General features: G+C 40.9%; 1 protein-coding gene across 8 annotated transcripts in view; it reads left to right on the forward strand.

Moving 5' to 3' along the window:
• INPP4A (inositol polyphosphate-4-phosphatase type I A) overlaps window positions 1-27,080 on the forward strand; it is a 149,458-nt gene that overhangs the window by 23,870 nt on the left and 98,508 nt on the right. For 6 of the 8 annotated variants that reach the window (XM_073664893.1, XM_073664897.1, XM_073664909.1 and 3 more), the window contains exon 2: window positions 24,492-24,552. The exons of 1 other annotated variant lie outside the window; for it this stretch is intronic. The gene's annotated coding sequence lies outside the window, so the exon portion shown is untranslated. Of the gene's footprint in view, window positions 1-24,491; window positions 24,586-27,080 lie in introns of all 8 variants that reach the window. One more of the 8 variants, XM_073664894.1, reaches the window with a different exon arrangement.

The following is a 27,080-nucleotide window of genomic DNA, read 5'->3' on the forward strand; positions in this document are numbered from 1 at the left end:
GCTGGTATTTTGAATACCATGTGCATGTAATAATCAGTGTCTCGATGCTGACCAATGTACTGATGCTCGGTGAGCCTGGGCAAATTTACCCTTCCACTGACAGCTAAATGTAGGAGTGTATGGAATTTATTTCCGTTTTATTATTTTAAAATGTGAGTGGAATAAGGAAATGATTAGAACTGTTCATTGAATGATGAGACGGACCCATTACTACTGATGCATAGGCTAGTCTAAGGGTGCTTTCACATTGCGTCTAATACACGCTCGATGGCCCCTTTGGGGCACATGTCCGAACCTTCCCCCTCAAAGCGGGATTCGGATGTATGTGCCGACGAGGCCATAGGCTATAATGGTGACTTCTCACATTCTTTTTGGTTTCACTTTACCTCCATTGCAATCCATTTGTCTGTCGAAGGTCTATGTATAGACCGACACGTTACATTTTCTTGGATTTCATAATGTATAAGGAGCTCCACTATAATGCAGTACTGAGCAGCAAGTTCTTTATCTTCGGTATATCTATGGGGTAGGACCCTACTCGTGCACCATTTTCTAGAATTGCCGTATTCATCTTACACTTCTGTAGTTGAACATTATATTAGTTCACATTTTAAAAAGTTAATAGTGCAGATTACATACTTTTCTGTAATGGGTTAGAGATAAAATATGCCAGAAAATTGTTACTATGTGTTGCATTATACAGCACATTTCCCTGTGCAACAGATCAACATGAGAAATAATCAGTTATATGCCGCAAAGATAATTTCTACTTTATACAAATTAGCATTTTTTATGTTTACGTCTTTTTTTTTTTTTATATTAATTTTCATAAGTCCCTTTTACCAAATGCATTGACAACTATATAACAGCCAAAGCTATACAAAATAGACTGTCTTGTTGAATTATATACTGATTGGCCACTTCATTAGAGACATCCATCTAGTACCACGTTGCACTATTGGCCCATGCGACAGAATAGCTTCTTGCAGTTGCCACAAATTTGTTGGAAGTACTGACATGCCCTGAACTGCCTGCTCCACCTCTTTCCAGGGCTGCTCTATAGAATTAAAGGGGTGATTCGAAGTCCAAAGTAATTTTCATCCAAATCCCGCTCTATTTAATGCCATAATCTAAACTATTTTCTAATATTTTTGAATCTAAAATTCCCTATCCTTCCTCCCTACACTGTCTTACAACTTTTCTATATATATTTTTTTCACTTCCTTATTGATGACGACTCATTTGAATATCACCATGGCACATTAGAATACTCTTAACGAAGCATCATCACGGTGCAGAGGCTGCGGTCACTGGTTAAGCCCCTGCCCCTCCATGAAACAAAACGTCATCAGGTCATCAGTGACACTTGTTTCAGGGGATGGGCTAGTCCTAAGTGCTGTGCACTGTGTGATGTGCACAATAACAGCACTCTCTGTTGCCGGTTTAGATGAGCAGTAACGAGCCAGCAACAGAGCGTCTTGTTAGAATACCCGGCATGCAGAGACTAGTGACGTCACCTGCAGGGTAATCATATAAGAAGTTCCATCGCCGGCTCGTTACTACTGATCTAAGCCGGCAACAAAGAGCATGCTGTCTTTGTGCACAGTACACATTGTGCAAGGACTAGCCCAGTCCCTGAAACAAGCATCACTGATTTTAAATTTAACAGATTATAGTTTATTTAGAAGGGACCGGAAACAGGGGAAGGGCGGAGGAGTCTGCTTATATGTAAAGTCACGTCTAAAGCCCAGACTAAGGGAAGATATAGGAGAGGGAGAAGAGGGGGTCGAGTCCATGTGGATAGAGATAGAGGGGGCAAAAAATAATAATAACATATTACTGGGGGTCTGCTATAAGCCACCCAATATAACAGAGGAGAATGAGAAACTGCTATTAGGACAAATAGACAAAGTAGCAAAACATAATGAGGTGATTGTAATGGGGGACTTCAACTACCCGGATATTGACTGGGAAACAGAAACCTGTAGATCGCAGAAAGGAAAAAGGTTCTTGACAAATATCAAGGATAATTATCTCTCCCAACTAGTGCAGGAACCAACGAGAGGGAAGGCAGTGTTGGACTTAATATTGACTAATAGGCCTGATAGAATAACTGAGGTACAGATAGGGGGGCACCTAGGTAATAGCGATCATAATATTATCAATTTCAAAATGCCCTTCAGTAGGGTTATCAATAAGCGAACAACAAAAACATTAAACTTTAGGAGGGCGAAGTTTGATCAGCTGAAAGAAAACCTTCAACTTATAGACTGGGACAAAGTTCTTAATCAAGGAAATACGAATAGTAAATGGGAAGCCTTCAAAAGAATTCTGAATACTCAGTGCGAGAGGTATATACCGTATGGGAATAAAAGGGCCAGAAATAAGAGGAAACCAATATGGTTGAATAAGAACGTAAAAGGGGCGTTAAATAGCAAAAAAGAGGCATTCAAGAGATAAAAACAGGAAAACAGCAAGGAGGCACTAATGTGTTACAAGGAAAAAACGAGAACCTGCAAAAAACAAATAAAAATAGCAAAGGAGGAAACAGAGAGACGTATTGCTAGGGAAAGTAGATCAAATCCCAAACTGTTCTTTACGTATATAAATAGTAAAAGGATTAAATCGAATAATATTGGACCGATAAAAAGTGATGAAGGCAAAATCATAGAGAAAGATGAGGATAAAGCTAATCTATTAAATAAATTTTTTTCGTCAACTTTCACAAAGGAAAAAGAACTAACAGGCGAAATGAGAAGTGACAAGCTTAATCCTCCACTAAGTATGACAAATCTAACCCAAGCTGGGGTACAGAAACGCCTCAGTAACATTAAAATAAACAAATCACCAGGACCTGATGGCATACACCCACGGGTACTAAGGGAACTAAGTAATGTGATAGACAGACCGTTATATCTTATATTTAAGGACTCTGTTGAGACTGGGTCTGTACCACTTGATTGGCGACAGGCGAATGTAGTGCCAATATTCAAAAAGGGAGCGAAAAGTGACGCCGGAAACTATCGGCCGGTGAGTCTGACGTCCGTTGTGGGCAAAATTTTTGAAGGCTTTATTAATGAGGCAATCATGGAGCATCTTGACGCTAATAATCTATTAACCCCGAACCAACATGGATTCATGAGGAATCGCTCCTGCCAAACAAACCTGATTGACTTCTACGAGGAGGTTAGCTCTCGAGTAGATCAGGGGGAACCAGTGGATGTCGTGTATCTCGACTTCTCAAAAGCGTTCGATAGCGTGCCACATAATAGGTTGGTATACAAAATGAGAATGATGGGGCTGGGGGAAAATGTCTGCAAGTGGGTAGCTAACTGGCTAAAGGATAGAAGGCAGAGGGTGGTTATAAATGGAATATACTCAGATTGGGTAAGCGTCACTAGTGGGGTACCACAGGGGTCTGTACTAGGCCCAATGTTATTTAATATCTTTATTAACGACATAGTCAACAGGATAAATAGTAAAATATCAATATTTGCAGATGACACAAAGTTATGTAAAACAATTAATACAAAAGAGGATAGTGAAGACCTACAGAGGGATTTGGATAAGCTGGGTAGGTGGAGCATTAAATGGCAAATGAGGTTTAACGAGGAGAAATGTAAGGTCATACATATGGGAAGGAAAAATGGAAGTCACCAGTACTCACTGAATGGGAAATCATTGGGGAATTCAGAGATGGAGAAGGACTTGGGCATCTTGATTGATAGCAAACTAAATTGGAGTGCCCAAAGTCAGGCCGCTGCTGTAAGGGCAAACAGGGTAATGGGATGTATCAGAAGAGGTATAGCTGCAAAGGATGAGAACATTGTTCTTCCACTGTACAAAGCACTGGTCAGACCACACTTGGAATACTGTGCTCAGTTATGGGCCCCAATATATAGAAAGGATATAAATGAGCTTGAAAAGGTACAAAGGAGGGCAACAAAATTAATAAAGGGAATGGAGGGACTGCAATACCCAGAGAGGTTGGCAAAACTAGGACTATTCAGCCTGGAAAAGAGAAGGTTGAGGGGGGACATAATAAATGTGTACAAATATGTTAGGGGACAGTATAGAGACCTTGCCTGGGATTTGTTCAAAAGGAGGGATATTACGGTAACAAGAGGGCACTCACTAAGACTGGAAGAGAAAAGGTTTCAGCACCAGCATAGGAAGGGGTTCTTTACGGTAAGAGCAGTGAGAATATGGAATTCACTGAGTGAGGAGACGGTAATGTCGGATTCACTAAACCAGTTCAAGCGGGGACTGGATGCATTTCTAGATACCAGGCAGATTTCTGCATATACTTAAAAATAGAATAGGTTGATACAGGGATTTATTCTGACTGCTGGTTTCAGAGTCGGGAGGGAATTTTTCCTCAGGTGAAGATTGGCCAAATCATTTGGGGTTTTTGCCCTCCTCTGGATCAACTTTAGCAATTACAGAACTAACAGGTCGAACTTGATGGACGCAAGTCTTTATTCGGCTTTACTAACTATGTATCTATGATGACGCTTTGTTTCAGGGAGGGGACAGGTGCTGCGGCCGTGACCGCAGCCTCTGCCCCCTGATGATGCTTTGTTTGAGTATCCCAGCATACACTGGGAGTCTCAAACAAAGCTTCATCAAAAAGGAAGTGGAAAAAAAAATAGAAAATCAGTTAGATAGTGTAGGTAGGGATGGATAGCGGTATTATAAACTCAAGTATATTAAAAATAGTTTTGATTATGGCACTAAATAGGTATTTAGGATGACTTTGGACTTCGGACCACTCCTTTAAGATGTATGAAAACATGGAAAACTCTTGCCTTGTTTCTGATACCCATCCATGACTATACGATCCTTGTAGCATGGTGAATTGTCTTGCTGAAAATGTCTTACTGCAATAGTTTAAATAGCTGCCATAAAAGACTGAAGTTGGTCAGTCACAGTAGTCCCACTATTCAATCGTCCATCCAAGGGTATCAAACTGAACAATTGCCCACTTGGGGTTTATAGAAAGGTTCATTCATGCTGCATGTGCCAAATTCTGACTTTCTCATCAGCATGGAGCAACAGAAATGTGGATTCATCTGACAATGTAATATCCAGTTGTTACCCTCTTTTACATGCTAGGGTCTTGTCTTTCTGTCTACCTTAGACTGCGGTGGCTCTCATGGTCATCTGTACTGTCATACAGTACAGACCAAAAGTTTGGACACACCTTCTCATTTAAAGATTTTTCTGTATTTTCATGACTATGAAAATTGTACATTCACACTGAAGGCATCAAAACTATGAATTAACACATGTGGAATTATATACTTAACAAAAAAGTGTGAAACAACTGAAAATATGTCTTGTATTCTAGGTTCTTCAAAGTAGCCACCTTTTGCATTGATGACTGCTTTGCACACTCTTGGCATTCTCTTGATGAGCTTCAAGAGGTAGTCACCGGAAATGGTTTTCACTTCACAGGTGTGCCCTGTCTGGTTTAATAAGTGGGATTTCTTGCCTTATAAATGGGGTTGGGACCATCAGTTGTGTTGTGCAGAAGTCTGGTGGATACACAGCTGATAGTCCTACTGAATAGACTGTTAGCTGCTTTTTTCTTGCCAGAATACAAATTCTAAGTAAAGAAAAACGAGTGGCCATCATTACTTTAAGAAATGAAGGTCAGTCAGTGCGAAAAATTGGGAAAACTTTGAAAGTGTCCCCAAGTGCAGTTGCAAAAACCATCAAGCGCTACAAAGAAACTGGCTCACATGAGGACCGCCCCAGGAAAGGAAGACCAAGAGTCACCTCTGCTTCTGAGGATAAGGTTATCCGAGTCACCAGCCTCAGAAATCGCAGGTTAACAGCAGCTCAGATTAGAGACCAGGTCAATGCCACACAGAGTTCTAGCAGCAGACACATCTCTACAACAACTGTTAAGAGGAGACTTTGTGCAGCAGGCCTTCATGGTAAAATAGCTGCTAGGAAACCACTGCTAAGGACAGGCAACAAGCAAAAGAGACTTGTTTGGGCTAAAGAACACAAGGAATGGACATTAGACCAGTGGAAATCTGTGCTTTGGTCTGATGAGTCCAAATTTGAGATCTTTGATTCCAACCACTGTGTCTTTGTGCGATGCAGAAAAGGTGAACGGATGGACTCTACATGCCTGGTTCCCACCATGAAGCATGGAGGAGGAGGTGTGATGGTGTGGGGGTGCTTTGCTGGTGACACTGTTGGGGATTTATTCAAAATTGAAGGCATACTGAACCAGCATGGCTACCACAGCATCTTGCAGCGGCATGCTATTCCATCCGGTTAGCGTTTAGTTGGACCATCATTTATTTTTCAACAGGACAATGACCCCAAACACACCTAGGGCTATTTGACCAAGAAGGAGAGTGATGAGGTGCTACGCCAGATGACCTGGCCTCCACAGTCACCAGACCTGAACCCAATCGAGATGGTTTGGGGTGAGCTGGACCGCAGAGTGAAGGCAAAAGGGCCAACAAGTGCTAAGCATCTCTGGGAACTCCTTCAAGATTGTTGGAAGACCATTTCCAGTGACTACCTCTTGAAGCTCATCAAGAGAATGCCAAGAGTGTGCAAAGCAGTCATCAAAGCAAAAGGTGGCTACTTTGAAGAACCTAGAATATAAGACATATTTTCAGTTGTTTCACACTTTTTTGTTAACTATATAATTCCACATGTGTTAATTCATAGTTTTGATGCCTTCAGTGTGAATGTACAATTTTCAAAGTCATGAAAATACAGAAAAATCTTTAAATGAGAAGGTGTGTCCAAATTTTTGGTCTGTACTGTATATGCTAAGGAATGGCGAGGTGTGTTCTGACATGATAGTTGGAGCATTAGTGTTGTATTCTGCAATATGCTTTACTGTGCACCATCTGTTCGGGATGATTTTTGACATCCTGCTCTGACCTCTTTCATAGACAAAATGTTTACATCCACAGGATCCCCTTTCTGTGAATGTTTCGTCTCAATCACATCATTCTTCTCCTATTCTCGACACCATTGCACAAAAAAAACAACTAATAAGCTTGTCAATTTTAAATTGTTGGCTCCAACTAGTCTAGTTAGGATGGCTATGTCTCGTTCGAAGTCGCTCATTGCTGGAATTTCCCATTCTAATGTGGATTCACACTGAAACTGATCTGCACAAAAATTGCTCACTTAAATTTATGCTGCACATGAGTCACATGTCTAATTTCTATACAGGAAGCTCCGTACGTGAAAGGGTAGGTGTCTATAATAAAGTGTCTATTCAGTATATATACATTTATTTACATTGAAAAATGTTGTCATCTAAAATATAATAATAAAGGGAATCTGTCAGCAGGTTTTTGCTACGTAATCTGAGAGCACCACAATGTAAGAGCAGAGACCCTTATTATAGAGATGTCACTTACTAGGCTGTGGTTTGCTATTTCAATACAATATTTTATCAGCAGGAGATTATCACGACAGGACAGGCTGTCTTGTGCCTCCTAGTCCAACCACGCTCGCAGCACAGATTAGCAGTAAACTGTGATTCTATCATAGCTGCTGCACCCAATAAACTTAGTGATACATTTGCTGGAATCAGGGTCTCTGTCCCTACCTCATGCTGCTGTCAGATTATGACCAAAAAACCCAAAAACATAATTGTCGCTAACCCATCTGCATGAAATTGCAGATGTGTGTCGCTACTGAGAAAACCACTCCAAAAGATATGAGAACACAGAGAAAATGCAGTTTTAAAGGTTCATGCAAAAATATATCAACTTTTTTAATAGCATAGAATTCATTAAAATGTACAAAAATAACAACAGATGACATGTGTAAGAGGACAAGTATATAAATAGCAGCAAGGACGCAGGTAAACCAGACTAGGCCATTTGAACCTGGTGGAAATTGTTAGGAATTGATAATCAAATATGAGGAAAAGTCCGAGTCCAGAGATTACTGAGAAGCTGCATATTGCCCCATAACCTGGTGGTGAGACAAATGCTCAGGGCAACAGAACTCATAATTTCTCTGAAACAGACTGGAACGATGTATGGCCGAAAAATAGATACCACAAATCCCCAATAAATGCCCAGTGGTATACTGTACCTGTGAACTGCAATAGCGCCCAGTAAGTAGTGAAAAGGCCACTGCCGCTTCCTGACGCGCGTTTTGCGTGGAGCGTGTTCTGCTTTCTCAAGGCTGTCAGATTATGTAGCAGAAACCTGCTGACAGATTCCCTTTAATGATGTCCATATATATACATATGCGCTGAGTGTAAAACCCAAACACACAAAACTATACAAAATTTACATTTTTCTGAAAGTAAACAACAAAAAAAAGCCCCAGTAACATTAAAACTAATTACTAACATTAAAGTAATTCAAGAGTTAACAACAGTAAGAGAAAGTGTCTATCAAGCTGTTCCAAATCACACAGTATGCGCCTATGAGATCATTGCTGTATCTTCTGCCTGTCTTCTCTCCAATTTTTACTTTCAGACAATAGTAATAAATCAATCTGCCTCATTGTGAACAAGGGGTCTTGCGGTCTATTGCATTGAGTCCCAGGTTTTCCCTTCCCAAATTCTTGGAAAGATACATCGAAAGTTGTACGTGAACACTTAATCTGTTGCTGTGATCAAGGCCACTTTTCCTACAAAGCAAACCATTTTCTAGGTTGTATCCAGCATGATTCCCCCCTATCTATCAGTCCTGATGCCCACCATCTACGTCAGAGTCCAAGCAGTTTCCTAAAAAGAACTTGTGGAAACTGAGCAATCCTGCCGTCTGACCTTCTCCAAAGCCGCTCCGCTCCCTGTGATGTCTATTAATAGAAGCTCATTTGTCTCCAGGACAATATCCAAAATATGAATTACCGTAATTGTATTCCATAAACCTGACGTCAGATGTTTTAGGTGTACAGCTGTTTCATGGCGGAGTTTTACAAGCTTCACTGCATCCTTATGTATTAATTGTGGGTAATTAACAGGACTGCCAGCATTTATCTAAAGCCTCAGCACAACATAACCTCCATAATGTGTATAGTATAGTTAGACCTTTCCAACATAATAATTGTTACTCTTTTCACAAAGATAATTAATGTTGTCAAGTGTATTATTATTGGGCAGCACAAGAACTTGAATAATTGTATTTGGAGCTTGATTATTCACTTTTGATGTATCTTTTGAAGAAAAAGTTTGGTCATAGAAAGAAAAATGACATGATGGAACGTGTTGGAGGGATGCAAGAAATCTGCAGGAGAGAGGGGGGCGCTAGTGTGTACAGTATGATAGTATGAATGATCGAAAACGATGAGGGATAACTCTCACCTTGGTTTTTTGAGCAGTAGGTGGGCACAACTCCACCATGAAGGTTGAAAAATCGATGGATCTCAAGTCACTAAAGTCCGGCTATGGCAACTATCCAATTTAAGCTCCAATCTGAACAAAGTGCAGTTGAAGAAACTGGACTATTTCTAGTGGCAGCACCCTAATGTAGAGGAGGTCGGATTCCAAAATGTTCAGAAGCAGTCACTCTACTGCACATATTCCATGGCGTCTCGGGTCTATAAAACGAGCCTTCATCAGGTATCAAGGGCCAAAACACCATTTATGTCCAATAAAGTGATTGCTTCAGGTCGTTTCGGAATCCAAGCTTCTCTACATTACAGGAAACTGCTGCTAGAAATAGTCCAGTGTCTTCAACTGCACAGCACAGAAGATGTGAACACACAGAGGAGTTGAGGTCTGTGCAATATATAACTCTTAGGAAGGAAATATAAGTTTAGATTCACAGAACTAAACACTTTTTTTTTCCCTGTAAAACCTGAACTGCATCTTATGCTCGTGTCTATTTATTTTACTCTGTAGGTGGCAAAACATAGTACTTGTATTGTAGTCCAAAAGGCCTGTCAGCTCCCTTCTTCCTTTTCAGTTCCCATCATTGCATCAGACTTCTCTGCAGAGGAAGCCAAACTAATTATTCCGCAAGTAAAAACAGCAGAGATCCACATTCTGTGACACTTGTCGACTTATTTATTTATGTTCACTTATATTTTGCCGATATATTTTGCAGCTCTTTACAGCCATTTTTCATCTGCCCCCATTGGGGCTCACAATCTACATTCCCTATCAGTATGTCTTTAGAGAGTGGGAGGAAACCGGAGAACCCAGAGGAAACCCACAAAAACACAGGGAGAACATACAGACTTCTGGCAGATGTTGTCCTTGGAGAGATTTGATCTTTGTAAAGCAATAGTGCTAACCACAGAGCTACCATACTGCCTATTATACTTTTTTGTAAATATTCTGCCAGACATCAACATGATATTAACATTCAAAATCCTTAAAGATTCAGAACCTCACTAACCCTGGGTGCAGTTGTACCTTATATAGACTGCAACTCCGGTCTCCAGTACAAAGTCATACTATATCTATTTATCAAGATGCTCCCTTATGATTGATATACAGCAGGTGAAATAACCATTGAACATGTCATCAATTTTCTAATTAAATATGTTTCTAAAGGTGATATTGACATGAAATTCTCACCAGATGTCAGTAACAACTCATCCAATCCACACAGGCAAAGATATTAATCCATAGATGTCCATGAATTTAGCTATGTGCAATAATGAGAAATGACACAGGGAAAAGTGTTGAACACGCTTACTGAAATGTATTTAATACTTTGTAGAAAAGCCTTTGTTGGTGATGACAGCTTCAAGACGCATCCTGTATGGAGAAACTAGTCGCATGCATTGCTCAGGTGTGATTTTGGCCCATTCTTCCACACAAACACTCTTCAAATCCTCAAGGTTCAGTGCTTACGTATTTTTGTGCTTTTTACTTTTTTGCAAGGGAAAAGATGTATGCATCTATCCTGACAATATAAGGGTATGTGCACATGATCAGTGTTCACTGCGGATTAGACGCAGCGCAAGTGCGCTGCGTTCAATCGGCAGCGGCCAGATGTTACAGCATAGTGGATGGGATTTATACAGATCCCATGTCCACTATGCATCTGTGGCACACCCGCGGAAATTGACATGCGGCGCGTCCTTCCAGACCGCATGCGGGCTTTCCACATAGACCTAATCTTTATGGGGAAATTCTGCATGTGAGAAAAAAAAAAAAGAGTCCGGTGCTCATTTGCATAATTAGCGGAAGCCGGAGGCGGCTTTGCGCAGCCTCGGGGCCGCAGCCGGTTCCCGATGGTCTGCACATGCCCTTATACTTGTTGCTATAGGAAAGCTCAAATATTCGTGTACAATAACATTAAGGGTATGTGTGCACGATGCGGATTTGAAGCAGAAATTTCCTGATAGTTTTTGCCTCTCCCTGGCAGAAAAAACACATGCGGAATTTACATGCGTTTTTGGCGCGTTTTTTACATGCCTTTTTTTTAAGCTTTTTTTTTTAAGCATTTTTGTATATCAAAGAATGTTTTTTGGAGCTAAATAAAGTTGTATGGTGGGACATTGCTTAAATCCTTGGATTACCATACAACTGGGGTGAGTGTATTGGTTCATTTAAATTATTAAAGAATGTGTCTGCTGTAATTCAAATAAAGTGTTTACTCTGTGTTTGTGTGTTTATTTAACTGTTTACTTTACTTTAATTACGTTTGGTCATGAAAAGGTCTGATTGACACCTTGCCATCACCAAACAAAAAAGCTGGGTGTCAGCTAGGCCCATTCACCCAGTCTTCATTAGCATTTCTATTAATGTAATTTATACGGCTGCTGCGAGTTGTTATTATTAGCCTGGGAAGGTGCCATTAGGCAAACATGGTTCCTGGCCATTAAATAACATTTCACAGCTAGTTCTTTAGCCGCTACATCCCCCCGATCAGCACTCAGCAATGCTTTGAACGCAGCATATTTTTGTTGCGTCCAAAACGCTGGGATGGGATCTTTAGAAATCCCATGTCCACTATGCGTGCATCAGAGGCTGCGAATTACCCGTGGACACTGACATGCATCGTGTCTTTCAGGACCGCAGCATGTCAAATTCTCTTGTGGAGTCGCTAGTCTCCTCAACAGAAATTTGACCACTAGAATGTATTGAATGCGGTAAATCCGCATGGTTCAGTGAACACATGTTGATTTACCTGCATTCAATAGAATGCAACGTTTTGGATGCAGAAAAAAATTGCGTCCAAAGCGCTGCTACGTCTGAATTATGGGCACAGAGCCTAAAATTAAAAACAAAAATTGCGTGGGCTCCCGCTTCATTTTTATAACCAGCAGAGGGAAAGACAACCACTGGGGGCTGATATTAGTAGCCGGGGAAGGGACCATTAGCCAACAATGTTCCCTGGTTATTAATATCAGCTGATATTAATAGCTGATATTAATAGCCAGGAAAGGGGCCTTGAATACTAGCCCCCTCCGCAGCTATTAAAATCACCCCTCAGCAGTTCCAGAAATGGCGCATCCATAAGATGCGCCAAATCTGGCGCTTAGCCTCGCTCTTCCCACTGCCCTGTAGCGGTGGCAGTGGGGTAATGGGGTTGGGGTTCACGTCAACCTTGTATTGGCAGCTGACGTGAAGCCCAGGTTAGTAATGGAGGGCGTCTATAAGACGCCCCCATTACTAACTGCGTAGTAAAGTGGTCAGCACTTTTTCAATAAAAGACACGGCCAGAATAAAGTATTTTAATGAAATAAAATCACCCCCTATCAGTGTACATTGCTGTAGGAGTTCACTGGGGTTGATCAGCTGAAGATCAGACAGGTGAGTATAAAGGTTTATTTTTTTTTTCTCTTTTTTTTTTACTAATGCGGACTGCTGCTCCTCCCATCCACGTCACTCCCACTATCAACAGCAGGAACGGCAGGCAGATGAGAGGAGTAGCAGTCTCCTCTTCCCACCCAGGTACCACCCGCACCGCAATTCCGGCGCGATTTCGTGCCTATTGATTTTCATTGAAACCCAGCAATTCCGCAGGTATAGATATTCTACCTGCGGGTTTGCTGTGATTCAATGCAAGTCAGTGGGCGCGAATTCGCCGTGGAATCGCGCTAGAAATGGTCCTACTGTGGTTTTTGCCGCAATGGTAATCCGGATGTGCTGTGCACATGATGCGGAGATTTCTGCTCTGGATTACCATTGCTATACATAGCAGACCTATTAACATGCGTTTTTAAAGCGTTTCCGCGGTGGAATAACCGCCGCGGAAACGCATTAAAAACGCATCGTGTGCACATAGCCTAAGTCTTATTTGCTTACACAGGGGTTTTTACACATTTTGCTTGATTATTCATGGTTTGAAAGGAGGATTAACATTCCAATTCATACAATCTTACTCATTATTATACGTAACTTCATAAGAGGTCTATTAATGGATTTTCAAGCATAGATACTCTGGTGCTTTCTTTTGTCTTAATTTACCAACCTATTAAACAGGGTGAAAAGAGACTATTTTACATTACGGAGTTATTCCCCCCCAAAAAAAAAAAAAAAAAATCCCTCTATTGGATAGTGCTAGTGGGGCCTGGTGCCAAACACCAGTGCCCGGTATTTTAATTTCAAGAGTATCTGCATCTTGAAGATGCAGATACAGTTGAATAAAATGATGGAACAAGGAACCGTCATCTCCCAGCTCCACCATTTAACCTGTGCGTCTGAGTCTCAGCACAACAGGCATGATTACTAGATTACGCCTGTTGTGCTGAGCCTCAGTCCGCACTGACCAGAGCAGCGAATTAGGGGAACGGGGCTAGCTGAGTATTTTTTTATTTTGTCAGTCAGTACTTGTGGGGGACCATCATGCTGTGGGGGGATATATAGAGAGATTGTGGGGGCCATCATTCTGAGAGGACAGCAAACTATTTTGGGGGACAAGACTGTAGGTATATCATTCTGTGTGTGTAGAGGGACTGTGAAGGCATCTTACGGTGGGTGGGGACACGCAGGGGACCTTATAATGTGTGTAAGGGGCTGTGGGGACATCAAGCTATGGAGTGATCATATGATGTGGGGTCTTACTGTGGGGGCTTGATAATGTGTGCTGGGCGGGTCATGTTGTGGGCAGGTCACTGTGGGAACATCAAAATGTGCATGGGGAGGACTGTGGGAGCATCATGCTTTTCTGGGGGCACTGCGGGATTTTCATACTGTTTGTGTCTGGGTGAATTCACTGTGGGGGCGGGGCATTTTAGTGTGCATTATACCCCTTTCCTGGCCCCCATAGAGTATCGTAGTTGATAAAAATTGACTTCAGTAGGAGCACAATCACTTTAATGTATGCCCCTCTCCATGTCTTTAGTAGTTGGGATTCATTGTTTTCTGTGACTGCGCCTATGCATTGTGACCCCTCCTTAACCACCAAATATTTTTTGTTTTTCTGGCGGGGGAAGGAGGGAAGGCCCAATTAGGACTTTTGCTATGGGCTCCATGATTTCTATTTACGTCCCTGGAAAGGAGATAATTTACAGATTGTTTCAGGTCCAACTTCTGGAGCAGCCACTCTCTGAAAGAGTAAAGCCTGCTCAGACTCCGCTCCATTCGATATCTATGGTTCATTCATACTACATACGCAGCCTGTGCAACTACAATGAGGGACCTGTGAGCAATAGCGGGCCCTTGGCCACCTTACTTAACTACTGCTAGTCTGGTTGAAAATGTTCCAGGAAATAGCTTGCTGCTAAGTTATTTGTTATTATTCATTACTTTGTGGTTTACCTTTATGAATGCCTGCTTGTTTTGTGCCTTTGAGGTTCAATAAAAAGAATGTGGAAAACTCTTAAAATATTTCCACCAGTTTAACCCGCATCAATAATAGGGTGCACCAGGGATATAGACTGGTGCACCTCTCAGGTATTGTGCCAGAATCAGTACATTTCCCACAGTGCTCTTATACAGGGAATAAACAAGACAGGAAATATCTCTCGTAGTAGACAAATAGGATGGGGCTAAGGATGCTTAGAATAAGATAAGTAACCCTTTATTTCCTATGACCTGATAAATATGGCTGTTTATTGTGCCTTTGGTCTTTAGGTTCTTTCTGTAGGTCATGCATAACATTTTGACCTCATACACCTCCTGTCATAGGCTGGTTTAAGCTGAATGTGATCATTTTTGGTTCTGGTTTATCTACTTGAATAGACCAATAACTGTCTAGGGCCTAGGTTATATAAAATTGTATGTCTTGTAATAGACAACACTATCATTATTGTTATGCACTTCAGCACTTTATTGGGTGATGGTGGATTTGTTTTGGAAGGATGGCCACAATAGGGTCATTTAGGGCTAGCCCATGTTGAGCGGGGACCATATCAACCCATTAGGCTGCCAACCTCCACGGTTAGGAGGGACCTCGGGGGCCAGAAATACTCACCTTTCTCCTCTGCATTTTTCTTGATCAATTTAATCTGTGTATGGGAGTTTTGCCTCTCACTATTTTCTGATCCTATCTTGAATTTGGCAGATTCACTACACTTGGTTTTAAATACCATGTTTTTAATTTGATAATTAATAAAGTTTAATTTTTTAGTTTTTTTTTTCCTTCGCTCTGGTGTACTTCTAATAAACCCCTTTTTTCATATCCTTTAAGGTTGTTGTTTGTTCATTTTAAAACAAGCAAACCTTTTTTCACATATTTTAAGAGCATTTAATGTATTTATTCTGGTGGTTGTCTTTCTGAAAAGGCAGAAACCATTTTTCTGTCATTCAACGTACAATGAAAACTTTTCTATTTCTCTCCAGTATAAATTCTCCCTTTCTCCTGTACACATTTGCTTCTAGACATGAGGTTACCAGGAGATATTTGTCTACAGGTGCTTGCCTTGTATCAATACAAAGGTTAGGAGCGGTACAAAACCAATGTGCAAAACCCTGTTTGAAATTCAAATTGTTTGTCAGCATGGAAACTGTGGTGCCAGTCTGGGAGCGTGTGCTCGTCAGTGTAATGCAAGCTGTCTGACCTGCTATGACATTCATGCTTTGAACATTTGCTTTTTGTAAATTCAGTCATAAAGCTGGGATCCAAGGGGTAACATTTCTCCTTGCGGAAAGTGACATGTCAAGCCTGACATGCCGAGGTGAGGAGACTTTTAAGCCGCAATCTCCTCTGGGAAATATGCATTTTGTGTCTTCCTAGAGGAAGAGGACTAGAACTCTAGTGCCACCTATAGGAAGTAGCAATCCTAAAAGTCAATATCGGCACTATCAGTCCTCTTCCTCTCTAAAGAGACAATTTGCATATTTTCCAGAGGAGCATTGCGATTTAAAAGTCTCCTCACTTCGGCATGTCAGGCTTGACATTTCACTCTCCACAAGGAGAAACGTTACCCCTTGGATCCTGGTTAGACTCCACTCATCTAGCCAAACCAGATCTCACACTTTGAACTGATGAGGGGCAGTACCCCAAAACACAGTTTCTTCAAATTGAAATTTTGCTTTTGGCTTTAATCCTAAGTCATGTGACAAGGCTCTTTTAGAGAGTCGATATTGACTTTTAGGATTGCTACTTCCTATGGGTGGCATTAGAGTTCTTCCTCTCTGAAGAGACAGTCCTAAAGCTGAAAGAGCACCTATCCCCAAATATGTATTCAATAACAAGCATAGACTGCGAAGCTTATACGTTCTATAAAATCCATACCTCTATCTGTGTGTGTGCTCCTGTCTCCTGAGCGGAACACCTTTTGGGGTATGGTTTGAGTGAGTGGTTAGGAGTCTCAGGATCTGGACCCCTACTCATCTTCTGCTTGTAGTTAGTTGGTCAATGAAATATAAAAAAAAAATAAAAAAATTAAGAGGATTTTTCTCTAGGTCAAAAGTGGACAGTTTTTTGCTTTTATTAAATTCTTGCTGCTCCCCTGAGTATTTTTCTTTTTGGTCATAAGATTCTTTGTTGGAGGCTGCTCTGCATTAATAATCCTGTGAGCGTTACCCCCTTGGTAAAGACCTTAAAAATTACCACTAAATAAAAAGATTCAGAACTCTGGTACTGTATGGCGTGTTTAAAAAATCAAACAAAACAAAACTGGAGTACTCGGGGAGCAGCGTAAACAAAATAATAGCAAAATTCTGACCACTATTGACCTGATGACAAGTCCATTTTAAAAAGGACCTTCCACCATGTTAAACTGGCTATCTTATGCTAAAGGGGCTGAAGAGCTGAATAAAACCTAGGTGTTTTTTTTCATCTATTTCTGCTCTGCTTTGTAGAGATATAAGCTTTTAACGTTTAGGGTTCTTAATATCCTAACTTCCTTTTCAATTTATGGGACATTAGCACAGATTTTTCCCAGGGGGCGTTTACATTTTCCCCTGTATGATGTTGCCCAATCATGAAGGAAGTGTCATACAGGGAAAAAACAAACAAACACCCCCACAGAAGGTCAGAACCAGCATTTCCAGTGTGATGTGGTGAGACTGATGTATCTAACCTTATCACACTGAGATCTCCACACTTTCTGTGACTACACTTGTAATGACAGTGTGATAACGTTAGACGCATCAGTCTTCCCACATCACACTGGAAAAGCCGATTATTATATTTTCAACTGTGTTTGCTATTTTTTTGCCCCCTGTATGACCCTGCCTCTTATGAATAGGCAACGTCATAAAGGTCAAAAAGTAAACACCCTCCGAGAACAATCTCTGCTAACGCCCCCTTTGGTTGAAGGAGCAAAGTAGGCACCCTAAGGTTTAAAGGCATTATGTCCGCAATGAAGAGGAGAACTAGAAAGAGATAAAAAATTCATATTATCCAGCTCTTCAGCCGCTTTACCAGAACGTAACCAGTTTACCATCCCAAAAGTGCTGAAAGTTTAAGAACCGTGATCCAGTAGCATAAGGAATGCTATCTAACCAATTCAGATCAATTGAACAAATTAAGAATAGAATATACAGTACTACTCCAAAATACAGAAATGTTAGAAGAGCCATAGTGGTAACATCAGTGAAAGCGGTTATCTAGTCACAAAATATTGGTGAACTATCCTTAGAATAGGTCAGAAATATATGAGATTGATGGGGGTCTGACACCCTGGTCCTCCACCGATCAGCAGTCATTAGCCCCGTCGGCAGTTGGATGAGGACATGATGAATGGATTTCAGCCCTACTCAAAGTCTAAGAGATGCTGCCAGGTACTGCAGAACAGCTTTTATTCTGCTTTCTATTGAATTGGAGCTGTTCTGTAGTACTCGTCAGTGATCTCTACACTTTGAATGGAGCTGCAGATTATAATTCCGTTCGAAATGTTAGCTGTTCAGGCAGATGCCAGATGTTAACAGTTGATCAGTGGAAATGCCAGTGGTTAACCCCCACAAATCTGATAGATCATCAATATCTAATGAACAGGCCACACTTCTAAGTTTATTTTTCTATCTCCACATCTTAAAGTAGTGAGGGTACTTTTCCTGTATACTGGCAGCAGTATTTCTTGTAGCTACAAAATGAAGCAATAAGCTATGTGCTCCTCAGTAGTGTTGAGCTAATTTGTTCGGCGTTTGAAATTTGGGTTCGTGTTCGGGGTTCCGGCTTGTTCGCACAAAAAAATCGTTTCCGCCCACAAACACCCCTGATTTGCCACGCTGAACATCCCTGATTTGCCACGCTGTCACACAGTTATCTGCCTGACAGCGTGGCAAATCAGGGATGTTCGTGGGCGGAAACAATTTTTTTGGCGCGAACAAGCCGGAACCCCGAACACGAACACAAATTTCAAATGCCGAACAAATTCACTCAACACTACTCCTCAGTAACAAAGCTACAGCAGTGTTGTGTCCGAAGTTCTGCATGGTGAAATATGCGGATCAGTGGCTGGATGTCACAGTATCCTTGAACCTCACGTATATGACCACGTGTATATATAGACCAGCAATACAGAACCGTATTGTGCTCTGAATTAAAGCCCACAGAGTCCAGTTTTGCAGTTGTACACATGACCCCATTAAAAATTCACCTCGATCACATTCGGAATTCGTGTGATCTGCATGATCGGACTACATACACTTATTTTTTTCCTTTCTTTTGTAGACATAAGTTTACTTGGGAGACACAAAACTAGGATTTTTTTTTATATCTTGTTTCACCTTTTATTATACATGCATTGGAGCAAAATAAAAAAAAAATGGCTTTTGGGCATACACATCCTTTTAGGCCTGTCTGAGTTGTGTATTCAGCCAGGGTAGTTGTCTTTTTTACCGATCAGAAAGGTCTATGCAAAAATGTACTGGAATCTTCCTGTCCTTGTATTATTAAATACCTTGTATATATTATTAGTATATATCTTTTATTTGATGCCTTTGAGCTGTGTTTTTACTTGTACTTCCTCAGACAAATTGCTCAATTACAAATTAAATGTAATACTGTCTAGTGGCCTCTCTAGGATGGAATGAGGTTATGTCGATACATTTTCATCTACCTGCTTAACCTGCTCAGCAGCGCAATTCACAGCAGCCTGAAACACTGTATAAATGAGATTTTTCAAAGGTTTGCCCTCATTTCATGAATCTCCAGTGACAAGACAATTCATTTCTGAATTTAAATTCTCCATTCCCAGCAGGTTTGTATCTCTTTGCAGAAAATTGAATTGCTAAGTGAAAATTACTTTCCATTCCGTTTCCTAAAGGGAATATTAGTTATCCTAAATATATAGTTACACAGGATAGGCTGGATAGTGCATACCTGTATATGTAGTGTACATACCTGCGGAAGAATATTTTCCATCGTGATTCAGTAGGGCTTCTGACCAAATTTTGTGCTGCCAGAATGGTAGGCAAAAAGAAATTCTAGTAGGAAAGTCATTTTGTTCTGCATAAGGGTATTGGAACTTTTTCACCATGTGAACTAAATGAAGTTTGACGTCGGCTCCAGTATCCGCAAATTTTATAAAAACTTAAAGGGAATCTGTCAGCAGGTTTGGCTATATAATCTGAGGGCAGTATGAGGTAGGGTCTGGGACACAGATTTCAGCGATGTGTCACTTATTAGACTGTGTGCTGTTGTTTCAATATAATGAGTGCTTTATCAGCAGGAGATTAACACTGCCCAGACTACAGCTCACCTGCAGCCTGGTCTAACTCTGCCCCAGCACTGATTAGCTGCTCACTGTCAATAGACAATGTACACAGAAAGCTGTTAATCAAAGATGTGGGCAGGGTTAACTTTCTGAGCTCTGCTACATCTGAAAACTCTGATTGTATCACAACTGCTGCACTCAGTAATCTAGGTGACACATCGCTGGAATCAGGGTCTCTTTACATCATTATGCTGCTCTCAGATGAGGTATAAAAACCCCTGGGACTGGGCGATATCAGACCTCTACTATGGCCATACAGCTTATAGAAAAGTAAATCTATACTTACCTGTATGGCCCATAGCAGAGATCTGATTGCAGAGAAAAGCGCTTTAATCAATTCTATTTTGTACAGGCTTGGCGTCCGGGGGACGTCAAGCAATCCCTGCCTATGTGCTTATTATTCCCCGACTCTCTGCTTAATTAACATATTCCCCCCTTCCCTGCACCTCACAGGGCCGTGTGACTGCACTGTGCTCCCTGACTTCCTGGGCATGCGCAAAGCGCCGCTCACATAGAGCTCGCATAGAGCGCGCCTTGCTTCATCCCGGCCCAGTCTACCTGTGCTCTGTGTCGCAGGTTTCTATTGCTTAGGCGCTGGAAAGTGACAGTGAACCCATGGCGCCTGCGCAGTAGAAACCTGCGGCCCAGTGCACGGAGAGACGGGGCCGGGATGAAGCAGAGCGCGCTCTATGTGAACCTTATGTGAGCGGCGCTTTGCGCATGCCCGGGAAGTCAGGCAGCACAGTGCACGTCACAGGCCCTGTGACGTGCAGGGGGGGGATATGATAATTAAGCAAAGAGGTGGGGATTTAGGGGAATAATAAGCAGATAGACAGGGATTGCCTGTACAAAATAGAATTGATTAAAGCACTTTTCCCTGCAATCAGACCTCTGCTATGGGCCATACAACCCTGTATGGCCATAGTAGAGGTCTGATATCTCCCAGGGGGTGACAGATTCCCTTTAAGCTTCACACTTGTCGTGTAAAATAAAAATTCCCGATATTCTGCCTCTCCCTCCCATTGCAATATTTTCTGGCAATCGTCTTCCAGTGATCGAGTAACTTGACATGTGCTGCAGCGTTTACGTGTGACTACACTACACAGACTTCCGCAGCCTATGATTGCAGTGCAGTTCTTCTTAGTCACAGATATATAGGACTGCTAAACACATAAAGGTGGTAAACAATTAATAGTCAGTAGCACTAGAAGATTTCCGATGCAATTTTGCAAACCACATCCTATGTGTGTACCTACGTTGGTGGCAGCTGTGTGTACAGAGACCGGCAGGGGAACCAGAGCAGTAATGTTGTTTTTCTGGATTTACAGATTTTTCTCTGGTTTTGTGGATAATCTGCAGCAAAATCCGGGGTTTTGGTCTGGATATTGGTTTACCTATTGAATTCAATGGGGAAAATCTGCACAAATCTTGCTGCAGAATGTGCAGGTCGCTTTCTGCTCAGAAAATGCTCAGAGTGTCGACAGGATTTGTTCAAATCTCATCCACTATGCTGCTACTGTGTTCTGCAGCATTTTTTACCTATAAACCTGGATAGAAGATCCACATGGCTGTGTGACAGCTACCATTGTCAGCCATATTAGTTCTCATGGGGCTATCCCATCTGTCACCCAGAAGGTTTTCCTTCTCTCCTCCATCTCTCAGTATTCTCAAGTAGTCGCAGCAAGTAAGAACCCTTCCCTTTACATGCTGTGAACCAAGTCATTCTTTAGTAAGTTAGCAGAAACAGGTCTAGGAATATTTTCTATAAAAAATCCTACAACTGCTTCAAAAAGTCCATATAGATACATGGATTGTCTGCAGTGTTTTTCTGAAGTAGTGCTGGATCTAATGGACCGGTATTTTTTAGGTAGATTACACTCCTATAGTATTGGCTATGCTACCAAACCTAAAAGAATCTGTTAGGACTCGCGTACCTTACACTTAGTGTAATGTCTTATAGTTCAACCTATTATTGTGGGATGGCCTCTATAGACCTGTCTGTAGCCCAAGAAAAGCTTCAATATCTCTATCTGCATAAATATCTAAAAAGGAAGTGAGTAACAGGAATATGAACACAGCACATATGCAAATAAGGGGTTTAAAGTGCTTTCTGTGTTTGGATGGCTGACCTACATGTAAGATAGGAGTATTGAAACGCTTAGATATATGACCCTCTTACACTCTTAGGACACAATTTAATTACATTTTATCTCTTTCTTCACGCTACGATAATATCACAAGTTTGGTTTGTTTATTAATTTGTTTCAAAGTAATTTACAATTTGTAAAGCACACATGTATACTGGGATCGGTTAGGGATGCATTTTTTTTTAGGGGTGCCAGGTCACTCTAAGGATAAGCTCACACTGGCGTATATTCTCTCTTGCGAGAGAATCGGGCCAGTTATGTTAATGACACTCTGCTCAAACTTTGTCAGAGTTTAATCCCAGTGTCATCTTCGTGTGATCCGATTCTCTCGCATAAGAGAGTCTCAGCACAGGTGCGGAGAAGATGGAAAACGTGAGACTGTGAGCCCTCGCGGGCAGGGTCCTCGCTCCTCCTGTACCAGTCGCTGTCACATTGTGTTCAAGATTATTGTAATTGTTCTTGTATTATACCCCCTTTCACATGTAAAGTGCCATAGAATAAATGGCGCTACAATAATAAATAATAATAACATTCTCTGTCCTTCTTTTATCAGACTTCTGCCAGTTAGACTAGGGTCAAACCACTGTATTTTCTCTCATCTGAGAGAATCGGTCAAATTTATGCTAATCACACTCTGATCCAACGCTGATCAGAGTGTGATCCGATTTTCTCAGATGAGGAGAAATTCGAAAAAAATTTTTTTTCTCCATTCTGTCAGTCCATGAAAGTTGCACCGCACTCAGATGTCATCATGCATGGCTGAGTGTCATCCGAATATCAAATTCAAATCCTGCATACTGCAATTTTTCTTTTTCCTCAGACAGACTGTTTCTGAAGAAAAAATTGGACATGTGCATGGCTCCATAGAATAACAGTGGTCCGACTGCTATCCATTGTTTTGTCAGATCGCACTCAGACTGAAAATATGCTCGTCTACATGAGCCCCAAAGGAGAGTCATCTCTTGAGCTTCAAGGCCCAAATACACATTAGATAGCTGTCAGCTGAAATCCCGACTACTCCACAGACAGGAATGCTCGGCCAAGCACTGCGGTGTCCTCTATTAGAACGTCACTGCCAGACTTCTCTGACGATAAATTATCTCCTGGGAAAACATAAGGATCGGCCGTTGAAATGCCATCAGGCCGGTTCCTTTTCTTCCTTGAGATCTTCTGTCATGGGAGAGTCAGGATGCCTCAATACACAATAGTCTGTCAGTCTATCCCACCAATATCAGTGTGTTTGGCCAACCTAAAGGTGTATTCTCATCTCCTAGATCCTATCCCAATATGTACAGTAGTAATGTAATAATAATAATATTAGCAAATACCTCCATTTAGAAATGTAGTATAGTTCTTCTGATTGGTTATGTCACTTACCCCATGTGCAGGACAATGCGGCAGCTTAGGTATTACTGGTTACAACCACTCATATAGTGACAGTTGTTAGTGGTTGGAACCATGGATACCTAAGAAGAATCTTCAAAGGAACTATACTACATTTCCAATTGGAGTTATTTGCTAATATTGTTATTGTTAGACACACTATATATTGGGAAAGGATCTTGGAGATGGGAAAACCCGTATAAGTCTAATTTGTATTGGGGCCTTAACAGTCTTGGATGACTTTTATCTGATGTGTATGGCTAGCTCTAGTCTAAAAATGAATAGGATTGATTAAAAAACAAGCTCACAAAAACATACCGATCAGTTAAATTTCTTATTTTTAAGACCCAACAGTGTGCCCTGTATTTGTAGGAAATTGGTGCTATCCGAAATTCTCCTGTGCCGGGAGCGGGCGGTCATGTGGCTGCAAGTATGCAATATGCATACTTCCGGCCACATTTCGACTAGACTTTACATTTCTATTATATGTTTATTCTTGGATATATTTTCTCAAAGTGATAGCTGCCAGTCATCTTCTGGTCATAAGATCTTCCACAAAAACTTTGGTAGAAAGGTTTTACTATATAAGCAATGTGTCTTCTTCCTTGGCTTTCTAAGGCTGGCATTTATACCATGTTGCCTCCTGTTATTTCAAGCATAATTACTAATGTGTTGAGAGACTTTGTGCCCATTGCTTAAGAACTAAATATAGCCCAAACATCTGGCAGAACATTAATTCAGAAGGAAATAAAAATGTAACAGTCTACTGTTAACGAAAAATAGGTGTATATGTAAAACAATATATATCTTACATAATTGTACCAAAAAGCAAAGAATGACCATGAAACCAACATAGACCCAGATGACTAGACGGACATGGCAACATGATTGCTGTCACTTATAATATACCATATAGATTTATTGATTTGTGCTTTTGTTTTGCAGGGATAACGTATGATTGGAAAACAGAGGGAAACATTGCGATCATGTAGATCACAACATGAAAGTAAGAACTCCCAGCCGCCTCTGAACGTCTGCGGTAAAAAAGATTGGTTAATTGTTTTGGGAAGGTCCATAGAAATACAGCAATACCAAGTGTATCTTTTTTTTTGGTGATTTACAAGTTCTTATTAAAAAAAAAAAAAAAAACTTAAAAAATGATAATACAAAATGCTGTGTTGACATATTCTGAGACCCACAACTTTTTTTTTTTTCTCCAATCGATGAATCTGAGTCGTGGTATGTGCAAATGAGACCCAGGCATCTTCTGAGTGTTTTTTTTTTTGCCTTCCCATTCATTTCGGAAAACATCTGAAGAATGGTCAGCGCACTTCTTTTAACCACTTGACATTTTTGGAACCCTGAAACGGTTAAAAAGCCCGAACATTTGAACATCAAGTAGTTCTTATATAGAAATGATTAGGGAGATTGAGTGTTTTCTGAGCGCTTTTTCAGGTGGGTTTTGGAGCAAACCTGCTCCAAATCCTCCTAAAGATAAAAGCCATGGGAACATATTTTTAGGGCTTTTTTTTTTTTTTGTGTGGGACAAGGTGATATAATTTTGCCATTTTGGGGGCGCTGAAGTGACTTGAGTACAACAATTCTGGTGTATTGTTGTTATTATTATTATTTTTGTTTGTTGTTACAGCATTTATTGTTCGGAATGAATATATTTTAATTGTTTGAATCTTTACAGACATAGCAGTATGCGTTATATATACACAGATATCTTTATATATACAGTGAAGGAAATAATTATTTGATCCCTTGCTGTTTTTGTAAGTTTGCCCACTGACCAAGACATGAACAGTCTATAATTTTAAGGGTAGGTTAATTTTAACATTGAGAGATAGAATATCCAAAAAAAATCAAGAAAATCACATTGTATAAATTAGATAAAAATTTTTGCATTTTGCAGTGAGAAATAAGTATTTGATTCCTCTGGGAAACAACACTTAACACTTGGTGGCAACACCCTTTTTGGCAAGCACAGCAATCAAATGTTTTTTGTAGTTGATGATGAGGATTGTGCACATGTCAGGAGGAATTTTGGTCCACTCCTCTTTGCAGATCATCTCTGAATCATTCAGATTTTTAGGCGGTCGTTTGGCAACTCGGAGCTTCAACTCCCTCCATAAGTTTTCTATGGGATTAAGGTCTGGAGACTGGCTAGGCCACTCCACTACCTTAATGTGTTTCTTTTTGAGCCACTCCTTTGTTGCCTTGGCTGTATGTTTTGGGTCATTGTCTTGCTGGAAGATCCAGCCACGACCCATTTTTAATGTCCTGGTGGAGAGAAGGAGGTTGTCGCTCAGGATTTTACGGTACATGGCTCCATCCATTCTCCCATTGATGCGGTGAAGTAGTCCGGTGCCCTTAGCAGAGAAATACTCCCAAAACATAATGTTTCCACCTCCATGCTTGACAGTGGGGACGGTGTTCTTTGGGTCATAGGCAGCATTTCTCTTCCTCCAAACACGGCGAGTTGAGTTAATGCCAAAGAGCTCAATTTTCGTCTCATCTGATCACAGCACCTTCTCCCAATAACTCACAGAATCATCCAGGTGTTCATTGGCAAACTTCAGACGGGCCTGCACATGAGCCTTCTTGAGCAGGGGGACCTTGCGGGCACTGCAGGATTTTAAACCTTTAAGGCGTAATGTGTTACCAATGGTTTTCTTGGTGACTGTGGTCCCAGCTGTCTGGAGATCATTAACAAGTTCCCCCCGTGTAATTTTAGGCTGATCTCTCACCTTCCTCATGATCAAGGATACCCCACGACGTGAGATTTTGCATAGTGCCCCAGATCGATGTCGATTGACAGTCATTTTGTATTTCTTCCATTTTCTTACTATTGCACCAATAGTTGTCTCCTTCTCACCCAGCATCTTACTTATGGTTTTGTAGCCCATTCCAGCTTTGTGCAGGTCTATGATCTTGTCAATGACATCCTTAGAAAGCTCTTTGGTCTTGCCCATGTTGTAGAGGTTAGAGTCTGTCTGACTAATTAATCAAATCTGTGGACTGGAGTCTTTTATACAGGTGACTATGTAAGACAGCTGTCTTTAATGCAGGTATCGAGTTGATTAGGAGCATCTAATTGGTTTGTAGGAGCCAGAACTCATAATGGTTTTTAGGGGATGAAATACTTATTTCTCACTGCAAAATGCAAAAAAAATTATCTAATTTATACAATGTGATTTTCTTGATTTTTTATTTATTTTTTTTTTTTTTTATATTCTATCTCTCAATGTTAAAATTAACCCTACCCTTAAAATTATAGACTATTCTTGTCTTTGTCAGTGGGCAAACTTACAAAAACAGCAAGGGGTCAAATACTTATTTCCTTCACTGTACATGATACCTGTCAGTCGTGTACAAGATGTAATGCCAGCAGTGCCTGAGGTGCTGGCTGACCCATTTGATGAAATTTTAATGTAAGTAATCCGTGCATAATTAGATGTTATGAACTTTTTAATATGTTTTTCAGGTTTTTTTATTTTTTGTCAGTGAATTACAGTCCTTTCTTCCAGA

This window comes from Phyllobates terribilis, unplaced genomic scaffold, assembly GCF_046119375.1.
Source record: "Phyllobates terribilis strain yellow unplaced genomic scaffold, ASM4611937v1 Scaffold_2__4_contigs__length_985480577, whole genome shotgun sequence".
Classification (NCBI taxonomy): Eukaryota; Metazoa; Chordata; class Amphibia; order Anura; family Dendrobatidae; genus Phyllobates; species Phyllobates terribilis.